The sequence below is a fragment of the Perissodus microlepis genome, chromosome 15 (genome assembly GCF_051167445.1).
Source record: "Perissodus microlepis isolate ML-2025 ecotype Zambia chromosome 15, ASM5116744v1, whole genome shotgun sequence".
Lineage (NCBI taxonomy): Eukaryota > Metazoa > Chordata > Actinopteri > Cichliformes > Cichlidae > Perissodus > Perissodus microlepis.
Window position 1 is genome coordinate 33547901 of NC_140475.1, and position 20965 is coordinate 33568865.

Consider the following 20965-nt stretch of genomic DNA (forward strand, 5'->3'; position numbering starts at 1 on the left):
AAAGCAGACCCAGGCAACAAAGTAAAGCTAGTTTTCGGCTATGAGCCCAACACGGAACCTGACGTATTAGCCAGAGGTCCCTTTACTACGGTTTGGAGCCGTGGACCTGTTTTATATACACCCGGAATCGTTTTCTATACGAGATCGCTGCAAAAAGTGCAGCCTTACCTAATGTCAACCTACTGTTACTCATTTTATATTAAGATTTAAAAATCTAGTTGCTATTGGTATGGCGAGCAGAGATGGGCAGTAACGCGTTACTTGTAATGCGTTACTGTAATCTGATTACTTTTTTCAAGTAACGAGTAAAGTAAGGGATTACTATTGCAAAAACGGTAATTAGATTACCCTTACTTTCCCGTAGGAACGCTGCGTTACTGCGTTACTAAAACCGTGATTTTTTTGCGAGAATGTCTCATGACAGTGACATAAGCGAGTGCAACGTTTGTGACAACAGCTGTGTGCAGATCAACAATGGATCATATATCGAGTGCGGGAGAGAGTATGAGCGTGCAGCGTTTAAAGCTTGGAAGTACTGACCTTATTTTGAGTTTGATTCCATAAAAAGTGACAAAAACATTAGCGTCCATTGTGCGTGGGAAGAAAACTTCTTTTTACACCGAAAAAAACCCCTAAACAAGCACAGAGTGCGCAAAGACATAATGGGAAATTCACAGAGAAACTCGCGGATTCTTCCACTGACCGCTGTGCCACACCTGCACCAGGGTAAACCTCCGCCTACCCTACTGCTTTACAGGTGAAAATAGAGCAACAGGACTGCTAGTCTTTGATTTTATTTACTTTCTGCTGTGTTTTACTTGCATCTATTTGAAAGACTGAGTGTAAACACAAAAAATATTTTATTTTATGTGCTGGAATGTGCAGAAAATAAGTTTAAATGTTAAACTAATTTCTTCAAGTCAGAGAATGGTGCATATAATTTAATTTTTGCTTGATGCATAAAGTTAAAAGATTAAAACAAGTTTTAAAAAAAAGAGACTTTTCCATTTGATTACAGTTTGTATGATGGATTATGCAGAAAAAGTAGAATTGGGTTGACAGATCTATCGCTTCATCACCTATTCAGGTTGTAAATCGTGTTTTTAAAAAGTAACCAAGTAACTAAGTAACTAAGTAATTAATTACTTTTGAAAATAAGTAATCAGTAAAGTAACGGGATTACTTTTTTGGGGAAGTAATCAGTAATTAGTTACTGATTACTTTTTTCAAGTAACTTGACCAACACTGATGGCAAGTAACCTTCAGTAATAGTAATAGATTATTGCTGTGTGCTCTCATTGTTTTGATCAGCTCTGAGTAGGTCTGTCCTTGTGCCATTATGCATTTGCAGCTGGGAGTACATCTTTTATAGGTCCTTGGAGAACAAGCCTTCTGTTCTTTTGGGTTTTACTTTTCTTCAGCCTAGCAGTGAAGGGTGTTTTTAGAGACTCAGTGGTGGACTTGTTGATGTCCTTTTTATCCATCCAGGCCCTTCTACGTTACTCTCATTGAGTAACGTATTATACATTTTGGGGCATGTATTCTGTAATCTGTAGTGGAATACATTTTAAAAGTTACCTTCCCAACACTGTCAACCACTAGCTATTGTAATTACCATATGGTATATTTTTAATGCTCTTCTGAGTTTTTGTCATGTGTTGACCTCACATGTTGACCTGTGTGACTACTCAACTTGGGCTCTATGATGTTGGTCGGTATTTTGAAGGTATTGTACCCTTAGGATCCTTTCTGACTAAGATTGTGCTATTGGATTTTGTTAGACAATTTGGGGGGAGTCATTTGTGCTATCAGGAACTCGTGGAGTGCTCTACATCCAGTAGGTGTAGATCATGTCAGTTCCTAGTGCTGTCCACCTCTCTATGCTCTCATTGCTTTGATCAGCTCTGAGTAGGTCTGTCCTTGTGCCATTATGCATTTGCAGCTGGGAGTACATCTTTTATAGGTCCTTGGAGAACAAACCTTCTGTTCTCTTGGGTTTTACTTTTCTTCAGCCTAGCAGTGAAGGGTGTTTTTAGAGACTCAGTGGTGGACTTGTTGATGTCCTTTTTATCCATCCAGGCCCTTCTGCACCTCTGTTAATCGACTAATGCTCTTCTGGACTTGATTTTGGTTTTCAGGTTTCTCCTCCATGGGGGATTCTCTCTGCATATAATCTTGATCTTATACCCAAGGGTCTCTAGGATTACTGTTGAAGTGGCATATATCAGCTTATTGGCTTCTATAATGCTATCATGGGACAAGATGAGTAGAGGTGAATAACATCTGCAAGTATCTCTTCAGACGGGACTTTGACATTGGATCCGGGGAGTCTCATCCATGGTTGTGTACTGTATTTAGTCTGGCCACAACCTTAATTCACAGCTCAACTAAATTCACAGTTAACTGTCTGCTCAGTCTAGCAGGGAACTTGAAATTTACAGTTCGAGCAGGCATCACGTAAAGCATTTGTCAATTTTACCAGATTCATAAGACAAAGAGGGGGAAAAAATTACGTACTTACTTCTCTTTTTATGTCTTTGCACCTGTTTCTTTCACTCTCTCTGAATTTCTTTGGTTTATTTAACTGCACTTTGCACCTGCATCCAAACATCAGCCGAGTTCAACAGAGCTTGAGGGAAAACACACAGTGAAGAAGCCATATTGAAAGTGAGCCATCTAAAAGAATTTCACAAGAGTTGAAGGAAGGAAAGAGGCAAGAATAGGTCAGTGTGGCTGGTCACAGAAAACATTTCTGTATAGTTACACTGACTGAAATGTGTTACGTTAGCAAAAGAGACTATTGTTTAAGTTGTTTTTTTTTTCAGATGTCCTTTCTCCCAAGACTATAAAGTTAGATACTTAACACAAGAGAATTGACACGATGCATAGAATGACAAGCTGACTGTGCAAAAACTACCTCTGAGCCGTGAACTGCAATCATCAGAAGTGCAACTGAAAACACTCAACATCACATATGACAACAAAACCAATCAATTTCAGAAAGGAGCCTAATGTCAATACTGAGCTCTGGGGAATCTCATCCAGATATTTATGTAGTTGTTTTTCTTTAGTTCTGTGCAGAAAAAAATGGATGGATGGATAAAATCTGGTGGTAAAATGTTGTTAGCTGGGTAAAATGCACAAATGGAAAGAAATATAGCTAGACCTGTAATAAAGCCTGATCACACATGGGAGGAACACATTTTAGAGAATCAACAAATGCAACAAGGCAAAAAATTGTCCTAAAAATGCAAAGAAAGCAGACAGATTTATTCTCCGCTAGCAGCATGTAATTCATTGCACTCCCATTCCTTCTCTTCTCCCTGCACCCACCAAGCTCCTATCTCCATTCTCAAACTCCTGTCTATTGCAGTGCTCACTTGTGTATCAAGGTAATGAATTCATAATCTCTCTCAAGCTCTTTGTAGATCTCTATCGTGGAGGGAGATAAGAGCAAGCATCGTTGCTCTCTAATAGCCATCAGTCTGCCTCTGTTCCCGCTTGCTCTGTGTGTGTTAGTGTGTACAGTATGTGTGTGCGTTGAGGAAATCACCCTTCACCACAAACCCCTGCACACTGTCCTCCATTTTGGCTTCCAGCGAAGAAGAAAAATATTCTAGCCTAGAGAGTCACTTATCAGCTAACTGTTGAAGCTACAAGGCGACAAATGTCTCTCAGAAAGAAGAGCGTTAAACACTGAGCACTGGTTCACTTCCTCTTGTTCTTCCAGCGCCTCAAGTGCACTAAAAAAAGCACACTTGTCAACCTAGCTGATAAACACTCAGTCACAGGGAAAGTAAATATCTGAGAGGGTGAGGCAGACTCAGTGTAACTAAACTTATGACAAAGGGTGGCTCTCGAGGGCCGAACGGACGTGCACGTGTTTTTAATTGTGTTTTCAGTAGGGTGATGAAATGTCCTCCATTTGAGCACAAGCTGGCAGTAAGTGGGCTGTCGCCTTCAGGGACAGAGTGAGCGATGGCCCGCTGCTATCAGAGGTGATTGTGTCTCAACCCTTAAGGGTGACACAGATGAACGAAAGGGAGCAGGGAGACAATAAGGAAGAAAGCAACCAGGGGATGGACGGGCAACAAAAAGAAGCCTTGGAATTTGCGGTCAAGTGTTTAATACACCAGACTGAAATTGACACGACATATTTGTGAATCAACGTTTTGTTTAAAAACAAGTTTAAAAAAAAAGGCAAGTATGTATGTGATGATGACTTCTATGAATTGTCATACAATGGTAAATACTTTTAAAACTTCAAAAAAACATTTCAAGACCCCAGAAAAAAAGTTAATTTTACCACTCTTACTCTCAAAGTGTCCCATTATAGCTTCTGTGTTTATACTCCCTGGACCTTCTGATTAAATGTGTATATACACACTTTCAATTTCAATATGGAACTAAAAAGAGAATCAACTTTATTTAGTTTCATCACTGTTAATGGGAGCTGGGTGAACAGCTGCGATCCAGAGACCAACGTGCAGTTTTTAGTGCACTTTAGTCCACAGTGTCCAAGGATGAAAATCGTACTGCAGCTCTTGAGTACAAACACAAATGTGCCTCCCCCAGTTTAAAGCTACATTGTAATGTCCTTTGGCATTTTGGGAAGAATATTTGGCACAAAGAACCTGAGGTTTGGCCACAGAATCACCCAACATACCTTAATTGCCAGATTGATTCCCAAGACTCGTACTTCTCCCTCGAAATTATATTCAGATTGAAGTGCTGCCATTTTGATACAAAAGAGAAGATCAAGGGCGGCATTCAAAGAAGATTTTGATTACACCTAGTATAAGTGACGTAGTTTTTATGTACTCTGATATACTTCATTCACACGTGAATGTTCAATAGGTCCCCTGTAATTGGAGCTATGTTGGTTCCTGCTCCATGATCCTCTGTCCATGGTATTTTAAATATATTAAAAATAATATGCCAGATAAGCCATAATACAAAAAATTTAAATATTTCAAATACTTAAATAGATTCATCACTTTTAAAAAATAAAATCATCACTTTAAATGTTTATTGTACCCATTTTTGGTACGTCTGACTAGTTAAACCTCGGAAATGGACTAACCAACCTGCAATGAGATTCTAACGTCAAAACCCAAGGCTGAAAAGCCCTGTTCTTTAGTTGACTCTGTTTATTCTGGGCACATAGTGCCTACTCCAGGGGTCGGCAACCTTTTTGATGATGAACGCCGTCTAAAATTTCCTCAGAAGTCAATGTGCCATATGATTGCATTAGCAATAAATTTAATAATGCTCTATATGAACAGTTACACACTATATAAAACAACTTTACAGAATTATATTTGTTCGCAGATGTTAGCAGCTGTCAGCGAATAGTTATCAGCTATTTTGAAACAAAACAGCAAATGAACTGTACAACAGAAAATGCAAATGCTATTTATGGTCTCCTCACAACAATGATAACAAACACTGTTGTGACAGTGATGTACACTGTCTTGTTGGTATATGTATGGTTTCTATACATTTTACATCATATAAAAACTTTGGTTGTAAGATTCAGATAATTATTTATTAAAAGCTAGACATTTTAAATGAGAATAAGAAAGAAAAGTATTTCTTTGTGCCTCTCTTTCCCTGTTAATGCCCCACCTGGCCCCCTGGCAAAACTTTGGGTAAACACATGAATAAGACAGGGAGACAAAGTAGGCATATAAATACAGCTGTGGTCAGAAGGTTACATACACTCATCATGGATATAAATGCCATAGGAACTTCGGACTTTTAATGATTTCTTTGGACTTCTTTTTCCAATAATTAAAAGATTGTACATGATTTAATGACCTTAAAAACACAAATTGGATGCACATGTTTAAAATTAATTAGGATTCCCCCCCCAGTATTTGGTTAAATGCCTCTTAGCAAGGCACACCTTGATTAGACCCTATTGGTAGCACACCAACAAACTCTTGGCATCCTTGCATATTTGACCACTCCTCTTGGCAGTGTTGGTAGAGCACATTTAAATTAGTTGGTTTGGTTTGGCAGCTTTTAAGCATAGTCATAGTGTACATACTGTAGGTATGCGTAATTCAGAACCCTCTAGAAGAAGACTGTCATCCTTAGATGAGGGGAAATTGTTTAGGATGTTCAAAAACACTCCAGGAACCATTTAGCCTCATTGTGCTTTTTTGGTTAAGAAGGGTCTACCTTCAAGCTCCAATCCAGCTTCACATCTAAGAAGTGAAAGTTCATGTTTCTGCACAACAAATGCCATCTTAGCCTAACCTTAACCTTATTACCCTCCTAGGACCTGGCAAAAAATCTGGTAATTCTTTGTTTTTACATTCATCGGGCCCCAACATGCCCAAATATCAAAGAGAAATTAAAAATGCATGCCGTGGAAGAGTTCGGATCTTAGGAGGTTAATGTACCAACCAGTTCACAATAAAGACACACAATCTTTATTATGAATATAAATTCAGGAATAACCGTTCTTCTGCCTTTTTTTTTTTTTTTTTTTTTGCATGCAAGCATTATCTGTATGACAACATTGCTAAGCAGTAATTGTGATGAGGATCACCTTCCTTCACTTGGAAGCACAGCAGCTGACAGAAGGAGGGCAGCAGTTTCAACAAGGTTCACCGCTTGTTTCGAGGATCTTCAAACAGTACATGCTGCTATGTGATTCGGAAACAAGACGCAAACGATTAAACGCTCTCCCCTGAGCACTTGCCACATCTTCCGCTCTTTGAATTTACATGGCATTTATGAACACTCACAAGGAAAACAGAAAAAGCGGGAGTGGGATAGCTGGGGAAGAGGACTCCGGGAGTGGAGGAGTCTCATTATTCTGTTATGGATTGCACATGTCAGGCAGTAAGTGCTCTTTTTATCCTTCCAAAGCACTAGCCTTGGCCACAGAGCGCATTTCCCTACCCGAGTGAAATTTACCATGTTAAGGCTCACGCCACCAGGGGAATGGTGGTGAGAGCTCTGGGTCGCTGCTAAGATTTACCGCCTTGATTAAATAAAGGGCTCTGGTGTGAATAAGAGGCTGAGGGAGAAATCTTCGTAACATAAACACATGTTTTATACTCAACAGTAAATTGATTAGACCCCATCCTTACACAAACACACACACAGACTTTTACACCTCTTTATGGTGTGCTACATGTCACACTGGGTTTTAAACAAAGAACAGAAAGGGGGCAGTGGAGGATTGCTTGTGGCTCAGGGTGGCTTTCTGCCAGTACACAGCAAAGATGTGTCTTCTCAAAAGGGCTTGTTCCCATTTATTACTGCCTGCATACCTTGAAAAGTTCACCCAGGAAAAAAATATTATTCCTCTCTTTGTATTTGGGAAGAAGAGTACTCTTATTTGATGCAGCGTGCTTCACATATTGTAACACTTCCCAAAAAAACCCTTTTAAATTCAGTCTCATGTTCTTCAAATTTCCAGCCTTTCCTTTAGTCCTTAAAGCTCCAGGAAGGTGCTTTGCAATAATTAGCTGCATTTTGCTGGGACAAAGCATTTTTTTTTAAAACCCACAGCTTAACATATGACAGTCTGAAACAAAGCAAAATGTAACTGGTTTTAGCCAAAGATGGAGCAACAATTTTCAGTTTGCAAAGGTAGGTGAGTATGGGGTCAGCTGATTGATGTGCCTCCAGTGTGTGTCTAGGCTCCCTGCTGGATATAGTGGACACCAGCTGGCACTGTTCAAATTCAAATCCTACAAGCCAATCAGGATTGCCTTTTCAACTAAAAGCCAATGTGATTGGGTGACACCTTGTTTCTACGGGGTGTGTGTGTGTGTGTGTGTCACACTTTATCACAATGGCAACACTTATTTCGACTTTTTCACTGGTCACTCTAATACAGTTTAAAATAACTATGCTGATCGTTTTTGCAGGTTATGTGGGCTGATCTACCCTGAACATCCACACATATGGAGAAAAGGTCAATTTGATCTACAGTTACACTAAGAACGGTTTTACAATAACCTGTGCTCTTCATGTTGTTAAAAGCGTTTCATGTAAATGCATGTGTTTGCCTCTTCTTAGTCCTGCCACTGCAGCCCAGATTTGTAAACCCAAAGATCAGCAGCAGTAACTCGTTCCGTTACAGGCCACTTTGTGTTATGATTTCCTACTAACGTACATGAACGCACCACAAGGTGCGATTTACGATGTAGGAGAAGTCAAGAGACGAAGTTTATGAGGCGGCATTGAACGCAGCACAGGACTCCCTACGTTTTTTCCCCCTCCGCTTCATAGGGGAGGGAGAATGTGGGGGGGGGGTTTGACTCCTGTCTCCCCACCCCCAGCCCGTACGGAGTGGCTTTAGGAAGAAAATAATCCAAACCTGCAACTCGGAGATAACGAGACACACACCAATAAAGAGATACACATTTGGAGATCCGCGCGCGGCGGTGTCGCGCACGGATTATTATAGGGCATTTTATTTTTCTTTCACTGTGGAGATTCTGGTTTGGAGCGTCTGATCTTGGGGGGAAGGAATACAAATGTACGGAGAATAAAAGGAGTATTTCATACGTGCTCTCTTCGCTAACAAGTGACTGCCGCTGGAGAAAGTGGAATATAGTGTTTTTTTTCTGCCGCAGGAGATTCAACGTAACTGTTTTTATTTGCTCTGAGAAAACTGACCGCTTACCCCAAGCATACGGATTTAAAACCTGTCCCCAGGGGTGGGGGGATAGTCTCAAAAGTACTTTTCTCACGCCGCTGAAGTGAGTGCAACTTTTTTTCTCCTTCTTAACTCTTCTTAATGCTTGAAATCAGTTCAGGTGAAAGGTGCGAGACCTAAGAGTGGGCTCCGTCTATATCTGTATGTTTATATATTTTCAGCTTTGCTGTGATTTTGTATCTCAGCTCGTTGGAGTAACCAAGAAGAGATGCTAATTTTAGTCCGTTTTTTCTCTTTCAACATGCTTTTATAAATAAATCTTCCGTGAATAATTTTGTTTTAACGTTCAAACTGAAAAACAAAACTTTAACATCTTTGTTTTTTTAGTGAGCTTTCTAACGATGGGGCTCTGCTTCTGTAGCATCTGAAGATAAAAATGCTTCTGTTACTCGCTCGCCTGTAGAGCGTAACCGTTAATCAGTAAGTGTAATGCTTGGCAGTACAGTCAAAGTAACGGAATATTTAAGTATTTTGATAGTACTTAAATGTTTAAGTAACTTTCCTATTGAAAGGTTAGAGTGTGTTAAATGGTTACTGTAGCATTTACATTAAAAAGTACCAGGTGCCTTTTAATACCCCTCCAACACTATGGCAGTGTGAAAACGTATGGATAGTGGAATCATGGTTTGGATACATTTCCAGGCAAGACCTTTGATGTTGTTCTTGTTCCTCTTATCATCCTCCTAATCATAACCATTAATATTATTTGTTCAAGATGATTTCCAGGTCATCTTAATTTTTATAACATTTGAGGCTAAACCTTTTCCAAAGCAACGACCTTCACCAGAGAACACTGTCACCCTCCTCACCCCCAGTGCTTCCACTCTAACAGCAAATGAAAAGCAAAAAACAAAAGATTAGTACCTCTGCTGCTTTTTTAAATGGATTGTGTGGAAAATATGAGCTCAAATAGAGAGGTTTTGATTCTTGATGTTAGTGGTTATTGAGGCAGTGAACTATGTGGAAAGTTTTCAAAGTTCAGAGGTGAGATGTGCCTTTGCTCTGAGGGAATGAATTCAGTCATGTGGACCTGTTATTGCTACTTACAGAATGTTTTGTCCCATTTCACTTCTCGCTTCACTTAAGACAATTTTCCAATCTGATGCATAATTAATAAGCTCTGTTTAGTCAAGCAAAAGAAAGAAAGAAAGAAAGAAAGAAAGAAAGAAAGAAAACACATGATAAACCCCCCCTTTTTTGTAAATCAAACTCATCAGTCCTGCATTCCAGCATTCAATCAGCCTGCTAACTCAAATAAATAAACCCATTTGTCTTATGATGAGAGTCACATGTCTATTGTCAGTAGCAAGAAGGAGTCTTGTCCTTTAGAGTAATTGGACAACACGTAAACCAAGACGCTGCATGTCAAGTGTGTTCTGGATTCTTAATGTGGCTTTAATTGAACAATTTATCACCCCTGATCACTGTCAAATAACTGGGCAAGAAAGACAACAGGCAATGAAAATGCCAAGGATTAAGCTGGCAGGCATATCCCGCTAAGCGTGACCAGTGTGTCTGTCACAGCAGCATCTGCAAGGTGCTGTTTTATTTAATTTAGCCGATTTATTTATTTTTTGTATATAGAAATCACAAGTCAGTGCCTGCTTGAGTGGCACTCTCCTAAGAAGTGGCAACGCATAGCAGGGGAAGGAAGAGGCCACGAGAACATTACATCCTTGAAAAACTTCTTTTATTGGACCAAACTTTTGATTTCTCCCTGGAGCTCCTTTCCCTACACTTGGAAGAAAAGCTAATTGAATTGTGCCCCGGATATGATGCTTTTTTTTTTCCTCCCCCAAGTATGGAGGTCTTGCAGAAGTGTCCTCCTCAGGGTTTTGAAATTCATTTCCTTTGCAATTTATTACTTTCTGAGCTGTTTTTCTTTATTTCCCCTACCTCAACAGTAGGGTGTATTCTCTCCATTTTTGAAAGCATCAAAGTGGAGAAGAGAGAGAGATCCAAGATAGCTACAGGCATTGCATGTGATGAGTTATTCAGCCGTGTATTTTACTTGAGGTAATTGAACTTTTTAATCGTCTTTCTTTAATATTTTTGACATTTTTGACACACGACCGGCTTAAACACTGTGGTAATCAATTTTCATAGCACAAGCAACACTCTTGATGCCTTAAGACGCTTTTATTGTTTGACTTTCCAGATGTGGTGCTGAAATTGAAACTCACAACCATCAACATCTTTTTAAAAAAAGAGTCTATCTGTTACTTGCAAATACAATGTTTATTTTTGATCCTGGGGTGCAGTCGATGAGTGCTTGAAGTTTGTCACCCCCGATGCATCGGGGTATATGAAAGTATATGAAAAGCAGGTACATCATCTGGAGGCCAGAGATCACTAACCTCGACCAAGGCCAGTACTCAAATTAAACATCATCATTTATTTAAAAATACTGTGCGGACACATTGAGTAGCATTATACGTCAGCCCACAATTATGCTCATTACAACCCTGCAACACGCTTACATTCTGAAGCAACCAATGTTACTCGCACACTACCTTAAGTGGGGCTCATTAATGAAGTATTTCTACTGAGAAACCAATGTAAGTCATCCATTGGTTGATTAAGGAGGCATGGTAACATTTGTTAGCTACTGGGAGGCCCCCTAAAGATAGTCTGTTATGCAGCTGTCTGCTACACAACCTCTCAAGCTGGTGCTGATGTGACTAAATTTCCAGGATATACACCAAAATGCATTAAGCTGTTTCTTTGCCCATGTGCCACCTCTCTAGTCAGTTTAATGAAAATCGGCCTAGCAGCATTTGCATAATCCTTCTCACAGACAAATAGACAAGCTGCAACAAAAACATAACCCCTATGGTAGAGGTAATAAAAACTGTGACCCAGTTCCACTGGCAGCCACACAAGCTCATGCCTTAATACTCCCTCCACCATGTTTGACAAATGATGTTGGACATGTTTAGATTATGAATCCTTCCTTCCCTTCTCTTCTTAACATTCAGATAAGTTTATTTTAGGTTCTCTAAGAACTTTGACCTTATGATATACCTTTTGATATGCCTACCTCCGTAAGAGGCTTCTTTCATCTTATGGTCTTGCTAAGGCTTTATTTTTATTTTTTAAATAAAAATCAAACAGCAGAACCTGAAAAAAATACTTTGCTTGTTATTCATTTGTCTCTGTTTTAGGCTGTAAAATAAAGCAGACTTATCAGAGAGGGAGAGCTTTGTTAGGCTCTCACTTTGATAGGCTTACTTTTGTCAACACCTCTTTGGACTTTGTGCATTACCACCGTATTTAGTTTCATTGAACAGCTTCTAAACACAGTTAGAACTATCCCACACCATTTGTCATGATGAAACAAGGAAACTGTCCGCACATGTTCAAGAACCTATTAAAACACAGAGAGTGTGCAAAAAATGGCTCTAATTCCTCACGTTTAATCACCTTGAATTAAAGTTGGTTGGTTGGACTTTATTTACTTTACTTCATTTGCAAGGTTGTAAAATATTTAGCAGCTATGACAAAACCAAAGCATCAATCAACCCATTTATTTTACTCAAGAGGACACAACGATATTACACACTTAATTTGTCTATTTTTTTTAGGCTTTTAGGACCACTTTCTTACTAGCCTGTGCCCTGTTTATTTTATTCAAATCCAAATTAGCAGAGTTTTGGTGGCATCGGGTGCTTTGAAATTATTCACATTGCACTTGACGCAACAACACAGTTAATAACAGCTGCTCTAAAGTGACTGTTGCGGTAGAGAGAAAGAGAGAAATGCGGCACGTTATGCAGAGGCGCTGTTGCACTCACAGCTAATTGTGTTTATTCATTTTAATTTGCTCCGAGTGCTAAATCAGTGCTCTTCTAGCGACACGAGGTGCAATTAGCTCGACTGTGAAAACAGGAGGCAGTGTGTCTTCTAAAGTGTCCCCTCCTCTCCTCTTTTATTTGTGTATTATCCATCCTTTGTCCTTCACATTTCTTCCTACTTAACCAGGCTGGAGACGCACTCGATAAAAGTAGCATCTAACCGCTTCATAGTGTGAGCGTCACCGTGCAAACAGTGGGAAGATTACATAACTTGTCGCAAAACTAAAATTCAATTTGTTTTTAGAAAAAAAAGAGGTGTCATTGGGTTTTTTTGCCAAGTTTTTGATGGGTCATATATTAAGGAGATGTGCAGTTTAAGGAAATTTTAATGCATTAAAGTACTTGTTTTGCAGGTAAAGTGTTGGGCTTCTGCCTTTACACATGGTGGCTGTGTAAAGGCAAACAGCTCTTTATGTTTTTGGCACTCTTTGTTGTTTTGTTGCATGATGAATGTTTGCAAAAACCCCACAGCATATCTTTGTCCGCATTGCTTTTTCTGCAATGTGTGGTGCACTGCATTACATACCATGTACCTGTTTTTGAGTTTTGAAACAAGTCAGATCAGACCTCTGTTTGTGCAGGCCCAGTTACCAAGAAACACCTTCTGCTTTCCTGAGAGAGAGAGAGAGAGAGAGAGAGAAAAAAAAACAAGATAAAAAGATAAGTGCAAACTGCAGGTTGGCAGTTTTCTAGAAGATCTCTTCAATTCACTGGATCCTCCTGTTTTCGACTTGTCCATAGGTGGAGACACGCGAGACTTGTGACTTGCAGAGAAGGTTTGACTATTCGCTCAGACACCATTGTTTGGATGCCTTAGGTCTAAAGTTTGTAGCTCAATTCCCTTTAGAATTTTGTTCCGAACTGGTGGGGAACCCCCAAAAGTCACAGTTTACCCACCAACTGAAGTCTAAAGGTTACCACTCCAAAGAAAGCCATCAATGGATTTGAACAGAGATGACACGGGTTGAGAGGCATGGGGCCAGATAAGACAAGGCTGTGATAACGTGTGTGAACTCAGCAGCATTGATCTGTTTCTGGCTGACTTTAAGTCCCCTTTGCATCTTGGCTGTCTCTTGGGCTCCTCTGGTGTTTTCTCATCCTTGGTTTTCTTCATGCCTCTGTCTTCTTCACTTAATTTGTTTCTTTCCCTCAGAAATCGTTCCCCATTTTCCTATTTAGTTTTTTGGCTTTTGACACAACTCCAAACTGTCCAGGTGTAAAATACCGGGGATTAAGATAAGATTCAAAACTCTTCTTTTTCTCTGTGTCACTCGTGCATATTTGAATCTGTATGTCACGCCTTTTCTTTTTTCCTGATTGCATTGCTTTTTTTAAATCTATCATATCATTGGCACATTTATACCTGAATATTATATTTCCTAGAGATATGCCTTAGTTGGAGAATGTGCAGTCATATTATTGTGTTGTATGCAGAGGTGAAGGTAGACCCTCATGAACGTACTAATCTCTGCCAGACTATCTGCTAAAGCTTTTGAGAATACATAAGCACACTGCAACCTCCCCAGCTTCCTGCCCATCCTGTTTGGTTCCACCAGGTTTTAGAAAAATGATTCGCTTCAGCTCCTTCTGATGAAGTGACAGTAATCTGCTTTTGACTACAAGCAGGAGCAGACCTTCTGTTGATGCCTGCTACTTTCTCATACAGTTCAGTCTCGTGTAAGATGTAACACCCTTGAACAAGCAAAGCGCCTGAGAGAGAAAACTGTACTAGACACAGAGTTTTTACACAAACACCAGTTTACTCTCATTTCCCTATGGCCCTGAACCCATCCCCTTTTATAGTTATAGAGTTAATGTGAACTCCTGCCTCATGGTGAGAAGTAATTAACAGTCTGTGACAGCCTACAAATGGGTGTGTCTGGTCCTGTCTCTCTGCCTGCAACCCCTATGGGGGTCTCCTGATGCTTGCTGTTGGGCTGTTCCTATGTTAAGTGTGATTACCAGCTGGCTTTTCCCAGATTGATGCACTGAGGTTCCCCTTGGGGTGTCTGCCTCCTTCTCGTCTTTGCAAAATAAGTCTGGCAGGAAAGGCTGTCCTGTGCCCTGGCAGTTTGACCCCTGTGAGGTTTTACACAGGAGTGGTAGCCTGTTTATGTCTGTGTGTGTTTGGGGAGGTTAAACCTGACGGATTCAAACAGGTTGCAGTTAGCTCATTTAAACCCTGCTCTTGTAGGCCATTCGATGGGGCACATTTGACTGTCTGCACAAAACATCTGAGAACTAGTTTTAAAAAACACTGTAGTTTGAGTCAGTTTGAGCTTTGTAAGGTAAAAACTTTTCTAACACTTCACCAGGAATGTGTCTACCATCTTGTCTGTCCATTTAAGAATGTTTTAACTTAACATACTTAATGTCTTGTTGCACTCAGCATTCATAACCACATTTAATTTCGCTACTGGTGCTTTGCTGAATGGACAGTCTAACTTGTGCTTCACTGACAAAGACTGATTGATTTGTTAATGTTCTGCATCGTCCCTCCATTTCTTACAAACTCCTCCAATTACATATACAATTGATAGAGTAAGCAACCAGTATGATGAGACCAGCTTTTATATAAATGTGCCAAAATCGAACCTTTTTGCATTTGGATCAAGCTTTAGCTTGAGAATAATGCTGCAGCATCTTTCTTCTGAAAACAACCTGGATTTGATGTTGAAAAGGCTGCACAATGCACACACAAAATCCAAACAGTATGCAGTTATTGTTGCATTTATTGCTAATTGAAACCGTGTTAGTTTATTCATACATTAGCAGAGCATTGTTGAACCTTTTTTTTTTATTCTAAGGGTCACAGCTTCAACTAATTCACGCCAAACATGGGCTTATCCCAGGTTGTTGCTCCAGTGTGGTGTTGTAATGAGATGTGAGTGGGTTTGTGTGTGCATGTGTGTGCTAAAAAGCTGTTAATCCGCTGCTGCTTATTGTGCAGACACAGAAAGCTCAAGGCAAGATGGCTTGGCACCATTCAGATGACTCACCCCCCACCCCCATCACCACCACACCCCATCTGTGTCCCCACCACTACCACCACCACCCCATCCTTTTGTTCCTGCCCTCTCCACCACATGCACAACCTCACCCAAACTTTAGGGGACATCTGTTACAAGGGGAAAAGAGAAAAGGAGCGGAAAGGGAGGGAGGAGGAGAGCGCAAGGAGGTACTCTTAGCTAAGGGGTGGCGGGTGAGGGATGGAGGTTGCAGAGAAACACGTGTAATCAGGGTAGTGGGGGTTGTCATAGAGTAGAGAAAGGGGAGTGGGGTAGCTAAAGAGGAGTAGGCAGATAATTGATGGATGGAAGTAATTGTGTGTAATGCAAGCAACGAAACATGGGCCTCTGGGAAAAAGAGAGATTGAGAGGGAGAAAGAGAGGAAGCTAGTGAATTGCAGTTGGGGGGGTTAAAGAGAGGAAAGGGAATAATGAAGAGAGGCAGTGTGCAAAAATTAGGAGGCTAGGGAAGAGGAGAGAGAGATAGGGAGAGAATGAGAAAATGAATAGAGGGAGCATGCTTGAAGAGAGGGAAGCAGGAAAAGCAGAAAAAGGGAGGGGGCTGCTGTTCCGTTGCATCATGCAGTGTGAGCTGGGGTTAAGAAGGAGTAACTACCTGCCTGTCAGGCTGATTGTTCATCCCTATGCATCAGGGGATACACGTCCTGGTTTATGAGAAATGGCGCAGATTCACTATGTGGGCCACTTAACCACAGAAAATGGCTGCATGTGCATCACTGGGAATACAAGCAGCGCTGGCAGTTTGGGCATTCTTCAGTGGTGATGATTGCTATAGATGCAGATGATGCTATCGCTTCCCTTAGTACAAGGAGGCCGTTATTAGATATTCTCATTTTACGCACTCTGTTTGCAGTCTGGCTCACTGGAATCATTTGTTTTGTATTAATAATCCCCCTACCACAACAAACCCCTTCCATCCAAAAGCCCGATCATCAGGCTTCCTCAATAATTACAACTTCTGCAGCCCGGGCGCCTTTTCAAACGGCACACTGCCTCATCTTTCAGTGAAATGGAAACAAAGCCTATGTGCTCCAGTCTTGATACACAAATTACAGCGTACCAGTGGCATGTCAAAGAGAAAGAAGACATCGAAGGCACCAGAGGCAAAATGCATTGAGTTTCCTCTCACTTTCTCACAGTGCAACACAAGCTTGTCTCCCAGACGGGGAAGAAAAGTTTGTCAAGCGCATCACGGTGGAGAGAGTAAAACCTTCCCCAGCCCCTGGGAAGATAGAAGGTGACATTTGTATGTAAATGGAGACAGACACTCTCCACTGTATTCCAGCTGACAGGAAACAGAGTGGGCAACCTGGCGTTTTCTTTTCTTTTTTGAAAAGTTGAAGATTTTGTTGTTTCTCTGACATTTGTTTTCTGCTTCAAAGATGAATACCAAAAAAAAAAAAATGCTTTACACAGCGTGGTTGTGTTTATAAGGAAATGCTCTTGTGCAGCTGTCTCACAGATACACATGTGTACACACACATGAACACACAGGCAAAGACTCAGTTTTTAACTGTTCCTTTAATCTACATACAGGTAGGTTTCTTTGTGTTTTTATGGTCTAAGGTCCAAGCATTGGCAGATTAATGGAAGTTGTTGCCTGGTTTTTATCGCAGGCTGCTTTCTTTGGTTGATGCAGGTTTTATAGATTCAGAGATCAAAATAAATTAGGGCTGGAAAAGAATGAAGAATAAACCAAGCAATCCCAATTGGGCTGTAGCACCTGCAGTGGCTGGCCTCCTAATTAACTCTCGAGTCTCGGTGTCAGAGAAGATAATCCTGATTAAAAAGTGATTGAGATTGGAGGAAGAATGACAGCAGCCCAATCAGAGATACCAGTCATGGCTGGGGAGATTAGCACCAGGGTGGTGGTGGGGAGGGGGGTTACCCCCTTGCTGCTGTCGCCCTTTTGTTTGTGGATCAAATCCAGGGCAGAATAACAGCTATAGAGATTCATTTTTTATACTTCTGATTTTTGTACCACAGGGAAGATTGTCTAAGACACCGAACTGTCTTATAATTTTTGTGTTTTTCTTCGTTGTAGTTTTGACGATACAGAGCAGAGTAGCTGGTTGCTTATTATATGAAAACTTATTTTCTATCGCTAAGATAAACAAAAAAAAATGCTTTAATGATTGCAATTTAAGTAGTGTTTATTGCAGACTTTGCTCTGTCATTTGCTTAGGCTATATAGCTATATAGATGAGACAGCTAATTTGGCATCTTAGGCATGTTTTCGGGAGCAGAATTTAATTGAGGTGAAGGTGTTTCTCTGGGATTTCCTGGTTGGTATAAACACATCTGACACCTGTGGTCTAAAATCAGTGATCAGAAAGTTGATTTTGAGACAGAAATTCAAATAAAGCACTTCAGTTACTCTGGAATAGACTGAAGTACTTTTCCTCTTGAGTGGCTCTGAATGTCATTGCATGTGTAGTCTAAGAAGGCTGTTTAAATCTACCCAGTTTAAGGTGTAAAATTTAAGCACCTGTTAGGTTATCTGGTGAAAGACGGAATCAGAGTAGGAGGAATGTTTATGGATTTTCTTTTTAAGGGGAAACAAATAAAGCTGTTATCAGAGTCTATTTGTCGTCGATGTGAGAAGATAGTGAGGGGGAAGCAGAGCCAGCACTGCTCAGATTCAGCTTGCAGCCTGATGCCACCAAGTGGGAACTAGAAGAGAAATACACTTCAGAGACAGGGAGACATCATATATTCCTACATGACGATATCAGGACCAGTGTCATCCAACTGAAATCTCACCATACAGCAGTGAAATGATCAAGTTTTCTCAGGAAAATCTGAAGTGAGATTTACAAAACCATATTGCATGTTGTATCTGAGTGATGTCCCTCATCTGCAGAAATGATGCTTCTTGTCCACTCCTCTCATTCTGTCTTTCAGCCAAAGGGATAGATGGGAGTTATTTGGTGATAAATCCAGCCCCTGTCCCCACCCCTTAGGGCAGCCCCTGTGACATTTGTCATTATACCCTAATCTGTAGTCTCAACAGGGTGCAGGATAGGCCTGAAAGCATGAAAGGGAAGACAGAAGTGGGTTTGGCATGGAAATAGGGGTTGCTGTTCGCAGTCCCATCATAGTTGCCCTTGGGTTAGTGTAGTGGAAAACCAGGGAGAGACTGAAACAATAAAAGCAAATGACAGTGAGTTTGGTGTGTGTGAGAGTGAAAGAGAGACAAGCAGCGAGACTGCAGGCTGAAGGGAAATGGAGACAGCAGTTTAGAAACAGGAGGTAGATGGAGAGCAGTGGGTCTCCCATTTTCATGGAAATAAAGGAGCACTAATGAATTTGAACGAGTGCCCTCCAGGGATATACCATAAGGGCAAAAATAGGAAGAAGCAGATTGGGGTTTAGGAGCTTTTTAAACTACAGCCAAACTGTCTTTTAGCACACAGGGGTGCACCCAATTCTGCAATCACTAAGATGGCCGCCACCCCACTTGCCAACTGCTGTGGGATAGGCCTGTGCCAGGACCCAGAGAGGATTTGGTGCCAAAGGAGATGTGTCTAACTGGGCAGACTACATTACCTCCCTTGGCCAACACCTATCTAGCTCAGTTTTATTTACCTCGTTTGTGCAGCATTGTGCGTGTTTGTTTTGACACATTGCTGTGTAACAGTATGTGGTACAGTGGGCCTATTTTGTAGTATAATATAGTAGTAGCTGCAAATGTTGATTAAGGGAGAGCTTTCCCTTTGTAGGAGCCCAGAGAGTGTTAAGTTTAAATTGCATTTAGTGACAGGTCCATGAGTATTTGGACAGTGACACAGTTTTTGTGTCACTGTCCTGTAAACCACCATAGTGGATTCAAAATCAAGATGTAAATGATCTGATTTCAGGTTTAATTCAAAGGGGTACAGTATTCCATTAAGTTTTCAGCAAATATGATCATTTTTATACGTCTACAATCAAAAGGCAGTGTTATGAATGTAAATATAGACAGGTTTAAAATGGGTTACAAACAACTCAAGAACAGGAAGTTCTTGGTTTATTTTTTTGTAAGAAAGCAAATGCACCTGTCTAACTGAGATGTAATCAAGATTCATTTGTACCAGAATGATGGAAAAAGAAAGGCATTTAGAAGGAAACACCTTATGGTCCAAAGCATACCACATCATCTGTCAAACATGATGGAGGCAATGTTATGGCCGGCCTGTTATGAGCATTTTTGGCTGCCACTGGAACCGGGTCACTAGTGTTTATTGATGCTGTGGCTGCTGATAGAAGTAGCAGGATGAATTCTGTTGTGTACAAGACTATACTCTGTGCTCAGATTCTGACAAATGCTGCAAAACTGCTTCACAATGCAAATGGATAATGACCCAAAGCATTCTGCAAAGCAACCCAAGAGTTTCTCAAACATTTATCAAAAATAGTATATTCTTCAGTTGCCAAATCAGTTACCTGACTCCAACCCAACAGAGCATACTTTTACTGAAGACAAGTTACTGAAGTTAGTGAAGACAAAGTGAAGGCAGAGAGACCCACAAATAGCAGGAACTGAATGTGGCTGCAGGACCGGCCTGGTAGAGCATTTCAGGGGAGGAAATAAAGCATTTGGTGATGTCATGCAAATGCAAATGATTTTCATCCAAGTATAAAAACAGTCCTCATATTTAGTCTTTAAAAATGTGGAACCGTGTATTAATACATTCCTAAACTGCTGGTGCAATGAGTTTGTTACCCACTTGAGTTAAAGCTGAACATCCGCATTTAAATGATGCACTGACTTAAATTTCACTGTAGTACTTTCTGATACTTTTGGACCATAATATATGAGCAGTTTACACCAAACCCCACATTTAATCATCAGTTTTTCATCTGAACAATGTTAGAAGTCTTGGTTATCCATGGAGCCGACATTTAACAAAGGTTTTAGTACTCAAAGGACTCTGAGTTTGCCTGGAGTCTGCACTTACATACCTTATCTATCATTTTTACAACGTGTTGTTTTACCACACGAAGAGACCAACTGCTGCCTGTGGCATCTACCCCCATGTAGAGGTAATGGTCTTGCCCCCAGGCCGTGAGCCTAGCCAGTTAATAATGAAGTGGGCCCCACTATTGTAAATCACAGAGGGAACTTGTTTGGCTGGTGCCTTTGGGAGCATTGCTTATGAGTAGCACTATGTTATGAGTGGCAGTCTCCCCTCAGTGCAGGCAGACGATCAGGGAAAGAAGGAAAGCAGCTTTGAACGTGATGGATGGTGGGATCTTAATATTTAAGGGTTACCTATTATGGTCATTTTAGCTGAATTTTGATTTTTCTGCATTTCTTTTAAGACTTCACTAGAGTACATATAGTATTCACAGTTCAATCCTCGTTTAGCTTAAACTGGCTCACTTTATCCTGTATGAAATTGTTTTAGCTTCTT

General features: G+C 40.6%; 1 protein-coding gene across 13 annotated transcripts in view; it reads left to right on the forward strand.

The window, feature by feature from the left end:
* The window catches only part of ptprsa (protein tyrosine phosphatase receptor type Sa), a 228123-nt gene that overhangs the window by 50033 nt on the left and 157125 nt on the right, over window positions 1-20965 (forward strand). The window contains exon 1 of one of the 13 annotated variants that reach the window (XM_084954051.1): window positions 8293-8729. The exons of the other annotated variants lie outside the window; for them this stretch is intronic. The gene's annotated coding sequence lies outside the window, so the exon portion shown is untranslated. Of the gene's footprint in view, window positions 1-8292; window positions 8730-20965 lie in introns of those variants that run through there. 13 annotated transcript variants of the gene reach the window in all.